Raw genomic sequence first — 12,320 nt, 5'->3', positions numbered from 1 at the left:
AAATATCCCCCACATAATGTGATCACATAGAGGTGTGATACTCCTTGACTTGAAAAAGGAGAGCCGTGAGCCCAGGCTTCCTGGTAAATAAATACCTTGGCAAAGCCAATGATGCAGATGTTCTCATAAAACTTCCAGTAGGAGCACAGACCTTGAATTTAGCCCAGTGGCACCTATGTTGAGCCACAAAACTTTAAGTTGATAAATTTATGATGGTTTAGGGCACTGACTTCATGGTAATTTAGTAATTTTGTTATAATAATGAATGAAGACTAACACATTGTCAAGTGTGGTTAAGGGTTAACAATAATTTATTAAGTTACAGAAAGTTAATAAATGTTTTGAACAAGACAATGATGCTAATGAATTTTATGCATATTAAGAAAATGAAATAATTTCTGTTGTTTTTTAAACATGGAATGCAAAATAATTATATGTAGGAAAATCGTTTCCAAGGAAATGGACAAACAAAATTTATGTAGCTCTGGCCAAGCTGGTCCATTGGTTGGAGCATTATCCTGTGCACCCAAAGATTGGGGTTTCAATCCCTGGTTAGGGCTCATATAGGAGGCAGCTGATCCATGTTTCCCTCCCTCCCTCCCTCTCTACTTCTCCCTCAAAAATTCAACAAAAACATCTTTGGGTGAGGATTTTTTTAAAAAAGTTGATATATATATATATATATATATATATATATATATATATATATATGAAACTGCCTAGACTTAAATAGAAATTACAAACTCTAGTTTACTCTTCATTAGATAAAAAATATATATTTAACAATTTATAACTGCCGAATTATAATTAATTTTAAATATAAGAAAAATATATTCCCTATTTTATTATAATATTTCCAAATATATTGTCAAATTAAATGTTTAGAGTGACCATTCATGTAATTACAATCTAGGTTTTATCATTGGTACTACTGTACATATGTTATTGTGCATCTCTTCATTTATTCATCCTTCTATTTAGCCATTAATTAATGCTTTATTTAATACATTTCAAAGCAAATTTGCAAATTTTATAGAATCTACCCTAAGTGTTTTAATTATCGTTAGCTGCAGTTTTGTATTCTCTTTAATTTTTAATGTAAATTTACATAAAGCACAATGCATAAGTTGTAATTGCTCATTTAACTGTTCCCAAATGCATATAACCATGCAACTTAAAACTCTATCAAGACTTCAAGCTTATAAATATATCACAGTTTAAGTTATTTTCTATTGGACTGAACACTTGGTTGGGCCTAGTTTTTGTCAGTTATGAGTAAAAGTTTCTGTAAATGTTCTTGTAAAAATATTTTGTAAACCTACTTTTCAATACCCCTGGGTATATATTCAGGCTTTCTCTGGATCATTTTGTAGAGGTAATTTAAGTTTATTTAAAAAAAAAAAAAAAAAAAAAAGACACTGCGCGCCAAAGTGGTTTCACTGTGTTATGCTCTCATGATAGTACAAGTAACTACAATGATGATAGTTATAGTTGCACCACATCACCTCCAAAACTGGATACTTTCAGTCTTTTAATTTTAGACATGTTAATGAGTGTGTAGGATACCATTTTGTAATGTTCAAGTTTACTTCCCTGATGAATAATACTATTAACCAGTTTTGTTTTTCTGGTTACTTATATATCTTCTTTAGTTAAATTTCTATCCAGTTTTGCAGTTTTTACTGGATTATTTGTCTTATTGAGTTGTAGGAATGTTTTTTATAGTTTTGATAACAGTCCTTTGTCAGGAATCTGTTTTAAGAATCTCCCATGTTGGCTCCGCCAGCCTGGCTTAGTGGTTGAGTACAGACCTATGGGCTAGTAGGTTATGGTTCAATTCCTGGTCAGGCCATAGACATGGATTGCGGGCTCAGTCCCCACAGTGGAGTGTGCAGGAGACAGCCAATCAATGATTCTCTCTCATCAATGTTTCTATCTCTTCCCCTTTCCTTCTCTCTTCCTCTCTGAAATCAATTAAAAAAAAATCTCCCAATGTATTGATATAACTTGCCTGTTCATTTTTTTAATGTTGTTAAAGTTTATTTAAAAATAATAATACTTCAACAAAAAGTACAAGTATTCCAGGAGTATTTGTTGAAAAGGCTTCTTTTCCCTATTTATTTTCTTTGACACCCCATTTATTAAAAATGAAATGATGATAGAAATGTATATCTATGTCTGTGTTATTTGTTTTTTTTTTTAGCTATTTTTGACTATGTAATATTAAGTATAATCACCATGCTCTACATTATATTCCCCAGAACTTATCTGACTTATAACTTGAAGTTAGTAAATTTTGATCATTTTCCGATTCCCCAAGCCAGTCCCTGACAACCACCATTCTACTCTCAATTTCTATGCATTTGGCTTTATAAACATTGTACAGATAAGTGACATACAGTATGTCTTTTTCTGACTCATTTCACTTAGCAGTAAGTTTTCAAGGTCCAATCATGTTGCCACACATGGCAGAATTTCCTCCTTTCCAATAGCTGAGTAATATTCCTCCTGGGCATATGCAATGTTTTCTTTATTTGCTCATCTGTTGATGGACTCTTGGGTTGTTTCCACATCTTGGCCATCATGAATAATGCTGGAGTGAACATGTATGTGCATATATGTTTTTGAGATTCTGTTTTGATTTCCTTTGGATATATAACCAAGAGTTGGGTTGATGGATTAATCAGGGGTCCTCAAACTTTTTAAAGTGGGGGCCAGATCACGGTCCCTCAGAGAGCTGGAGGGCCGGACTATATGAACTACTAATTCCTACTGTAACACCTCGGCTGCGCTCACTGCCCAAAAAACCTGGCGGGCCGGATCAGACTCCTCTGCGGGCCGCAGTTTGAAGACGCCTGGATTAGATGGTAGTTCTATTTTGAGTTTCCTGAGACACTTTCATACTGCTTTCATTAGTGACTAAACTATTTACATTTATATCAACAGTACAAGAGGGGTACCTTTTTTGCACATCCTCCCCAATACTTAACCTCTTCTTTTTGAAGATAGCCATTCTGATAGATATGAAGTGATATCTAATTGTGATTTTGATTTGCATTTCCCTGATTATTAATGATGTTGAGCAACTTTTCTTACAGTGTTTGGCCATTTTGATGGTTTCTGTAGAAATGTATTACACAGGTCTTCTGCTCAGTATTTAATTGGAAATTGTATGTATGTATGTATGTATGTATTGCTATTGAGTTGCATGACTTCTTTATATATTTTGGATATTAACCCCTATAAGATAGATGATTTGCAAATATTTTCTCCAATTCTGTAGGTAGGTTGCCAATTCATTTTGCTGATTATTTTATTGTGATAGTTCATGTCAGTTTGTGCTAGTTCATGTTAGTTTAATGAAGTATCACTTATTCTTATTTTGTTGTGTTTTGGTGTCATCCAAAAAATATTATTGCCAATGCCATGATGTTGGTATTGGAGCATTTTATTTTGGAGTTTCAAGATTTTGAGTCTTTATTTGCCTTTAAGCTATTTCTAGTTAATTTTTGTGAGTAGTGTCAGATGGGGTTCTAAAGTCTTTTGTATGCTATGGTTTTCCAAGTTTCCTAGCACCATTTATTAGAGACTATTTTTTCATTGAGTACTCATGAAACCCTTGTTGACTATGTATTTAAGGGTTTATTTCTAGGCTCTCAATTCTGTTCTATTGGTCTATGTGTCTATTTGTACCATACTGTTTTATGCTTTAGTTCTGCAATGTAGTTTTATATCACAAAGTGTAGTCTCTCTGGCTTTGTTTCTCTTTTGTAGGATTATTCCAGTATTCAGAATATTTTTTGACAATACAAATTTTGAGGCATTTTTCTGTTTCTGTGAAAGATGCCTTTGGGATTTTGATAGGGATTGCATTGAATCTTAGATGGCTTTGGGTAGTATGGGCATTTTAACAATCGTACTTTTTCTAACTCTTTCACATGTAATATCTTTCCATTTGCTTGTGTCTTATTCAATTTCCTTCATCTAAGTTTTATAGTTTTTATTTTCCAGATATTTCACTTGGTTAAATTTATTCATAAAATGCTGTTTTTCGTACTATTGTGAATGGGATTGTTTTCTTAATTAGAATTGTTTTTATTTTTTTAATATATTGTTGATAATGTATACAAATGCAACTGAGTTTTGTATGTTGACTTTTATTTTTTTTTAATCCTGGAATTATACTGAATTCAATGTTATTTCTTAATAGTTTTTGATGGAGTCTTTAGTATTTGCTATTTATAAGGGTATATCATCTGCAAGTAAAGAAACTTTTATACTTTCCTTTTTAAATTGGATGTGTTTTTTTTTTCTTACCTGATAATGCTGGAAGTCCTAGCCAGAGCAATATTGAATAGTACCGCTAGTGTATAGAAACTCTTTTCTGCTTATTTCTGATCTTAAAGGAAAGCTTCTAATCTCTCACCATTGAGTACTAGTATTTTATCTGAGAGCTTCTTATGTATGACCTTTAATATGTTGAACTATGTTTCTTTTATATCCAGGTTATTGAGAATTTTTATCATTAAAGGATATTGACTTTTGTCAAATGCTTGTTCTGTGTCTACTGAAATGATCATATTTTTATCCTTTATTTCCTTTATTTCGTTGATGTGGTATATCATATTGATTTTCATATATGTTGAACCATTCTTGCATCCTACTAATCATAGAGCATGATCATTTTAATATGCTATTGAATTTAGTTTATTAATATCTTGTTTGAGAATTTTTGCATCATAAGGTTCATCAGCCATATTACTCTGTAATATTCTTGTAATGTCCTTATCTGGCTATGATATTAGAGTACAGTGGTGCCTCACACAACGAACTTAATTCGTTCCAGGAGCAAGTTTGTTATGCGAAAAGTTCGTTATGTGAAACGCGTTTTCCCATAACAATACATGTTAAAAAAAATAATTCGTTCTGTAGCATAAAATATGCTAAGATGACATAAAAAAGATAAATTTTTTGTTATTATTTTTATTTAGATACATCATGATATAAAAAAAATATTGAGTTTAACTTAAAAGGACGACTGCCGTGATACGTGCGTGATTTAATTCGTAATGAAGAACGATTGCCGCGATACGTGCTTAAGTTAAGCGCAGTGACTAACGACTGCCTGCAGTGCCTGCGCGGAAGGATGCAATACATCGGCAGCGATCGTGGAAGCTCGGGCGAAGCAGTCGTGGAAGCTCAGGCAAAGCGGTCGTGGCAGCTCGGGCGACTTCGTTGTGTGAAACGAAGTTCGTTGTATGAATCATGAAATGAAGTTCGTTGTGTACAGCGTTCGCTGTGCGAGGCGTTCTTTATGCGAGGCACCACTGTAATGCTGTTTGGAAGTATTCACTCTTCTTTTTTTTGGAGTAATTTGAGAAGCACTGAAATTGTCTTCTTATAAATGCTTGATAGAATTCACCCATGAAGCCATGGTGCTGGGCTTTTCTTTGTTGAAAGTTTTGAAATTATTGACTCAACCTCCTTACTCATGACTGCTTTGTTCAATTTTATTTTTTTTGTCATTATTCAATCCTAGAAAATTCTGTGTTTCTAGGAATGTAGCCATTTTTTCTAGGTTATCCAGTTTGTTGATGTCCCACTTGCATGAAAAATCTTCTTCCCTTCACTTAGCTGAAGTAAAAGCAAGTCTCTGGTAGATAGCATATAGCTGGTTTGGGTTTTTTGTTTGGGGTTTCTGTTTGTTTTTAGTTCATTCTGCATACTTTACCCTTTGACTGGAGAACTTAATTCATTTACATTCAGAGTAATAAAGGTATGTATTTTTTTTTATTCTTTTTTTTCATTCTTTTTTGAGTACTTTCAAAGTTCCTATTTTCAATCTTAGATTATATTCTTTTGCTGCCTTCCTTTATAAATTGGTGATTTTTCCATAGTGATATGTTTTCTCTTCTCTTTTATGAATCTACTATAGTTCGTGCATTGTGGTAATCATGAGATTTACATAAAACAAATAATAGATATACATTGGTAAATTAATTGCAATTGCATAAAAACATTCTACCCCTTTACTCTCCCTCTTTTATAGTTTGCTGTCATAATTTAACTATTTTATGTATTAACTGTAATTATAGTTATTTTTATTACTCTTTAAGTCTTTCACCAGAGTTAAATGTTTAGCACTCTATCATATTACATCATAAGGGTATTCTGAATTTGGTCATATAATTACCTATACCAGTATGTTGATTATTTTGTTATGTTTTATTTAACAACTAGAGGCCTGGTGCACAAAAATTTGTGCACTGTTGGTGGTGGGGTCTCTCAGCCTGGCCTGCACCCTCTCACAGTCCAGGAGCCCTCACTCCTTACCACCTTTCTGCTCACTGCTTGTTAGCACTACTTCAGAGATGGGAGACACTCCTGCAACCACCACTGCACTTACCAGCCCTGAGCCTGACTTCTGGCTGAGTGGCACTCCCCCTGTGGTAGCACACTGACCACCGGGAGCAGCTCCTGCATTGAGCATCTGCCCCCTTAGTGGTCAGTGCATGTCATAGCCACAGGTCATTCTGCTCTTTGGTTGATGTGCATATCAGGCTTTCATTATATAGGATTAACAGCCTTTTATTTCAGCTTTAAGAACTATTTTTAGCATTCTTGTAAGGTGGGTCTGTTAGTGATGTCTGGAGAAGTATGTCTCCTTTACTTCTCAAGGACAATACAACAAGATTGTTTTCATGCTGCGCCCACCCTCCTTCCCCTTTTCATCACTTAATCTATTGTCCCACTCTCTCCTGGATGGTAAGGTTTTTGCTGGGAATGTCACTGATAATCCTTTGCAGGTTACAAGCCCTTATTTTCCTTTATTACTCTTAAGATTCTCCTTGTCTTTAAATTTTGACAGTTGTATTATGTATCTTGGAGACAATATTTTTAAAGTAATTTTTTTTATTTTTTTGGTGATTGAAATTGCATATTTAAATCTTTCCCTGGATTTGGGAAGGAAGTTCTTTGTCATTATTTTTTAAATAAGTTTTCTGCCCCCTTTTCTTCTGGAACACAGATCATTTGAAATTTGAAAAATAATTTTTTAATGCTATCCTACAGGTCATGTGGGCTTTCTTTGCATTTTTAAATTTTATTTTTCTTTATTCTTCTTTGAATAAATACTTTCAATGCTCCTGTTTTCAATCTCACAGATTCTGTCTTCTACTTGATCACATCTTTTGTTGATGCTGTTGCAGTTTTCATTCCATTGTTTCTTCAGCTCCAGAAAATCCATTTGTTTGTTTTTTTATGATCTCTATATCTTTGTTAAACTTTTCATTTTCATCCCGTACTGTCTTTGTGATTTTTATCAAATTATACCTGTGTTTTCTTGTCGCTCATTGAATTTCCTTAAAATAGCCATTTTGAATTCTTTGTTAGGTGAATCACACATTCCATAGTCTTTGGGATCAGCTGCTGCTTGATTCTAACCTTTTGTGTCCTATTTCTCTGATTTTTAAAAATTATTTCTAAGATGTTTTAAAGTCTTGCATAAGTATTTAAAGTATTTGTATATGAAGTACCAGCCACCTCCTGTATCAAAGTATGTATTTACTGACTTTGGGAGAGAAATACTTTCCATAGCCTTAGTAGGGATTTTGAGGCCTTCCCTGTCCTTCTGTGGACATAATGGCCTTTCAGTCAGTTAGCCCATAATTGTACCCTGGATGGAGTGAGATACATAAGCCCCTTTGGCAGTGTCCTATATGGATGGAGAAGCAAGGCACTTGCTCATGCATTCTTCCTAATGCATTCTCAGAATCTCCCTTTGCCCTAAGCTGCCCCCTATTGGAGGAAGTGTGATGCATGTATATTCAAACTATTCCTCTTGTCTCTTGCGCATCCACACTCTATGTATTATCATTATTATTGCTATCCTTTGCTTGAATTGTGTGCTAGAACCTTTCCTCTAGAAATGTGGTCTTCCACAAAGGCTCCTTTCATGTGAGTGATCGACTAAGTCAGTGTATTACAGGGGCTCCTGGACCAAGGTCAAATGAGGCTGCATGTGGCCCTAATGGGTTTGACTTGGTGGATAGAGTGTAGGCCTGCAGACTGAAAACTCCCAGGTTTGATTCTGGTCAAGGGCATGTACCTTAGTTGGGGGTACATCCCCAGTATGAAGGAGGTGTGCAGGAGGCAGCTGATAAATGTTTCTCTATCATTAAAGTTTCTAACTCTATCCCTCTCCCTTCTTCTCTTAAAAAAAAAATCAATAAAATATATGTAAAAAAATAAAAAGGAGACTGAATGTGGACCAAGGCCTGTCTGTGCCAAGAGTTCCCCCATATCCTTTGGTGGATGGTGCAGAATCCCATAGCTTCCTCAAAGGCTCTTGTCTGTGGATGAATGCCAAATATTGTATTTATTATCAGAGGACACACTAAAGGTATCTATGCCACCATGATGCTGATATTATCTATTCAACTTGTCTTAATTGTGAAATTTATTGGCATAAAACTATCCATGGTATTATTATTGTATTCTCTTAAAATCTGCCAGATCTGGAGTGATAATTTTTTCATCCATAACTTTTCATAGCCTCTTTGTAGTGTGCAATGTATTATTTAAATATGTAATCTATACATATAAATGGCTAATATGTAAAGTCTCCCCTCAGGAGTTTGGCCAGGAGATTGCGTGCAATCACTCACCATGATGTGTGCTGACCACCAGGGGGTGGTGTGGAATGAAGGAAGGCCCCAGCCAGCAGTCAGAAGGCCCCAATCTGCCCAGATCGGCCCTGATCAGCCCTGATGGCTGGCCAGGCCTAGGGACCCTGCCCTGCACGAATTTTGTGCACTGGGCCTCTATTAACTATTAAATATATAAACATAAATCTTCATCTACTATTCTCATTCTTTGCATGAGAGATATCTTATACCAACATACATTATAAATAAGGCAATACTTTTTCTTATTGGTATTCTCTTATACCAACATACCTTATAAGTAAGAAAATACCCTTTTTGAATGAAATATCTCTATGCATTTTAAAGAGCTAAGGAAGAAAAAGAAAAGTTTACCTAAGTATTTACCATTTCTTATGCTCCTCCTTTCCAACCTGAGGAACTTCATTTATAATATCCTATAGTTCCTGTCCAATGGAAATGAACTCTCCGTTAACTTTTATTTGAAAAGTAATGTATTCAGTTTTCAGTGTCAGTGAATATATTTGTGCATATGAAATTATGGTTTTAAAATTAATCTCTCCCACCATGTTAATGATTTCCCAATGCCTTCTCAACTTTATATTTCTTTTCTAAAGTCAGCATTCATTAAGAAAGGTTTCCCCTCTATGGAGGTACATCATTCTTTTGCAGGCTCTTTCAACCACACCCTTCTTGATCCCTTTTTCTATATGTCACTGCCGTTCTGACTGCTTGTTTTTGTTCACAGTGTTCTCCATCCCCTTCTAGACTTATAACTGTTATCTGGTAGAGGGACAGGTCTGGCAGGAACTACTCAGCCATACTGGAAGCAGGACTCCAAGGTATGACTTTTGGAATATAAATAAATCACCAACATCTTTACATTTGTCGAATGAAATTCAAACTAACTATGACTCATTTTGTACTACCACTGGTTTCACTGATCTGGAAATAACAGCAATTTCATACTCAATATAAAATTAATGATAATATAAAGAAACTATCTAGTGATTTCCTCTGAGAGGCTTTACTTTTCATAAAGGCAGTTTGGGGCCATCTTAGATAATGGTATCATTTTATTGTATTTTAATGGTAGAATTTTAGCACTCTTTCCTTCTCTAATTCCAAAAGACTTATGACATCTCTCATTTTGTGAAGAAGAAACTAAGGCCAAGAGAAGAATATGTAATAATATTTTAAGTCCAATGGAAATAAACTGTGTCAATTCAATAATTATTTACAGAGCACCTTTTCTAAGAGTAGTATACGAGAGTTAAAACTTTTATGGTCTCCTTCTCAGAGATTGACATTTTAGTAGGTGAAGGGTGACAGACATATACTGAATGTTTTTAATTTATCAGGTGACTGCTATGCGAATGATAAACACAGGAAACTATGAAAACACCTATAGACGAGACATGAAACCCAAAATTGTGAGGGCAGTATGGTGTCAGTCATTTAGGCCTGACTCCAGCAGAAGATAAAAGCTGAATCTGAAAGGGTTATTATGAGTTAGCTGAATAAAGAACTGGGGCTCTCACTTCATCCAGGCCCTTGTTCCAGTGTCTCAGAGACCTTTCCTCACTACAATAAAGTTGTAATTCCTTTTCCTGTCCTCCTAGGTTTCTCCCTTTTTACTTTTAAAAAAAAATATGTTTTCAGAGAGGAAAGGAGAGGGAGAGAGATAAATGATGAGAGAGAATCAATGATGAGAGAGAATCATTGACAGGTTGCCTCTTACTCACCCCCTACTGGGGATCAAGCAAGCAACCCAGGCATGTGCCCTTGACCAGAATCGAACCATCATCTCCTGGTTCACAGTTCTCTTGGTATATTTTGCTATATAAATGCATTTGATAAATGCTTTAAGTGATAAATAGAGAACTAAACTTGACTATTTTCAAGGCTATATAGTGTAGCACCAGAATGCTACACTAAAATGTTTGGAATTTGTTCTGCATGTGATGGGGGATTATCAGAAAGAGAAAAAATAACATTTTGTATGTATCATAGTAATAAGTGGAATAATTGATCTAAGGGGCAGACATTGAGTTTATCTCCCCACTTTGTTCTTTTCCTTCAATAGCAGGTTGGCTATTCTGTGTCTGTTGTCTTCATTTTTGGATATCTACAAAGTCACTCTTGCAGTTGTTATTCATAGTCATTATACAGGAACCTTGTGGATATGGCTATAAGGTGTGTGTGTGAGGGGGGAGCTTTCTATAATCTTATGACTAAATCTCTGTCTTTTAGCGGACCTATGTCTTGAACTGTGATCTTCACAAGTGTTTCCCCAGAGGATATAGCATTTCCTCCCATTTTCCTACCTGCCTTTATAGCTGTAGCATTTCCAATTTATTTTCTTGAAGACCTAACCATTAACTATGATTTTTCACCCTCCTTCAAGTTAAAAGTCTAGAGGGGACTGGAGTGGGAAGAATGACTCTTCTCCTGTGGGAGAAAACAACGTTAGTCTTTTCCCCCTTAGAGTTGGCCTTTGGTATGGAAAAAGCTTGGGGCATAATTCACCCATGATTACTCTTCCACTCCACTTTCTGGCTTCGTGAAGAAATGTGTTCTGCTTCTTTTAACATTTAAACCTGGTGGGGATTCTGGTGCTCATGCCCACAAATGTTGGGAATGCCCCTAAGACTGTATTCCCCTCGCATTTCTCACTTTTATACTAGTCCACACTTCGTTTAGTGCAGGAACTTGTCAAAATGACCATTTTGATACCTGTTCATTGCTTTGGAGGCCGCTGCTCCAGGTAAGCATGTTTTGGTTGTAACCCTCTGCGCATGCCTGACTCTCTAGATTTCAAGGTAGCGATTTCCCGTGCAACCTCAGTGCTCTGATAGGTTCCCAGAAAGTATAGTTTTCAGTTTTCTAGTTTTTTCTTGTTAAAGATGAGAGTGAGGACTTCTAAGCAGTTTTCTCATTGAAGTAGAAGTCCTCATTCATTACTGTTTACTCAAATCTTTTATCTTTTAAACAATGATTAAAATATCCCCACTTTGAAATCCTATATCATCCACAGGCTGTAACCTTTGTCTACCTTTAAAGTAATAATCGCATACATTTACATGTGTATATGTGGATTTATACTACTACATACCTATGGAGTCATGAGGATACAAAAATAATTACATGCGTTCGAATGCCTTTCTTACAGTGATATAAACACCCAGACTTTTGAGTGTCATTGGAAAAAGTGGACTTTCTTTCCCCCCATGGACTGTTATTTTGAGTTTACCATTCACTCACTTGCGATTAGTGAAGTTAGTGCCTTTCATTCAGGGTTGCTGTGAAGATGATCTGATGCAATGTAAGAAAAGTGCCATGGCAGGACTCAGCTAAGTTTAGCTCTTTTTAGGAATTAAGATCCCTGTCAATTGATAGGGCAATTGCTTTAATTGAGGTGCTGACAGAAGGCATTATGCTTCGCTTTGCCTGCTAAAGTTAAGAAAGGTAACAAATGCATGTGGAATTCTTAAACTCTTGATGTACCTAAGATGACTATGAGTCTGCCAAAATAGATACTCTTGCAAAAGGCATCCCTTGCAAGGGAAACCCATGAACACACACATGCTTTAGAATTTTAGTAACATTTTGGCATCTCTAAAATGCTAAGTAAAAATTGTAAAGTGTCCACAGAAT

The sequence above is a fragment of the Pipistrellus kuhlii genome, unplaced genomic scaffold, assembly GCF_014108245.1.
Source record: "Pipistrellus kuhlii isolate mPipKuh1 unplaced genomic scaffold, mPipKuh1.p scaffold_m20_p_9, whole genome shotgun sequence".
Taxonomy (NCBI): domain Eukaryota; kingdom Metazoa; phylum Chordata; class Mammalia; order Chiroptera; family Vespertilionidae; genus Pipistrellus; species Pipistrellus kuhlii.
Note: the sequence above shows the minus strand (reverse complement) of the source record.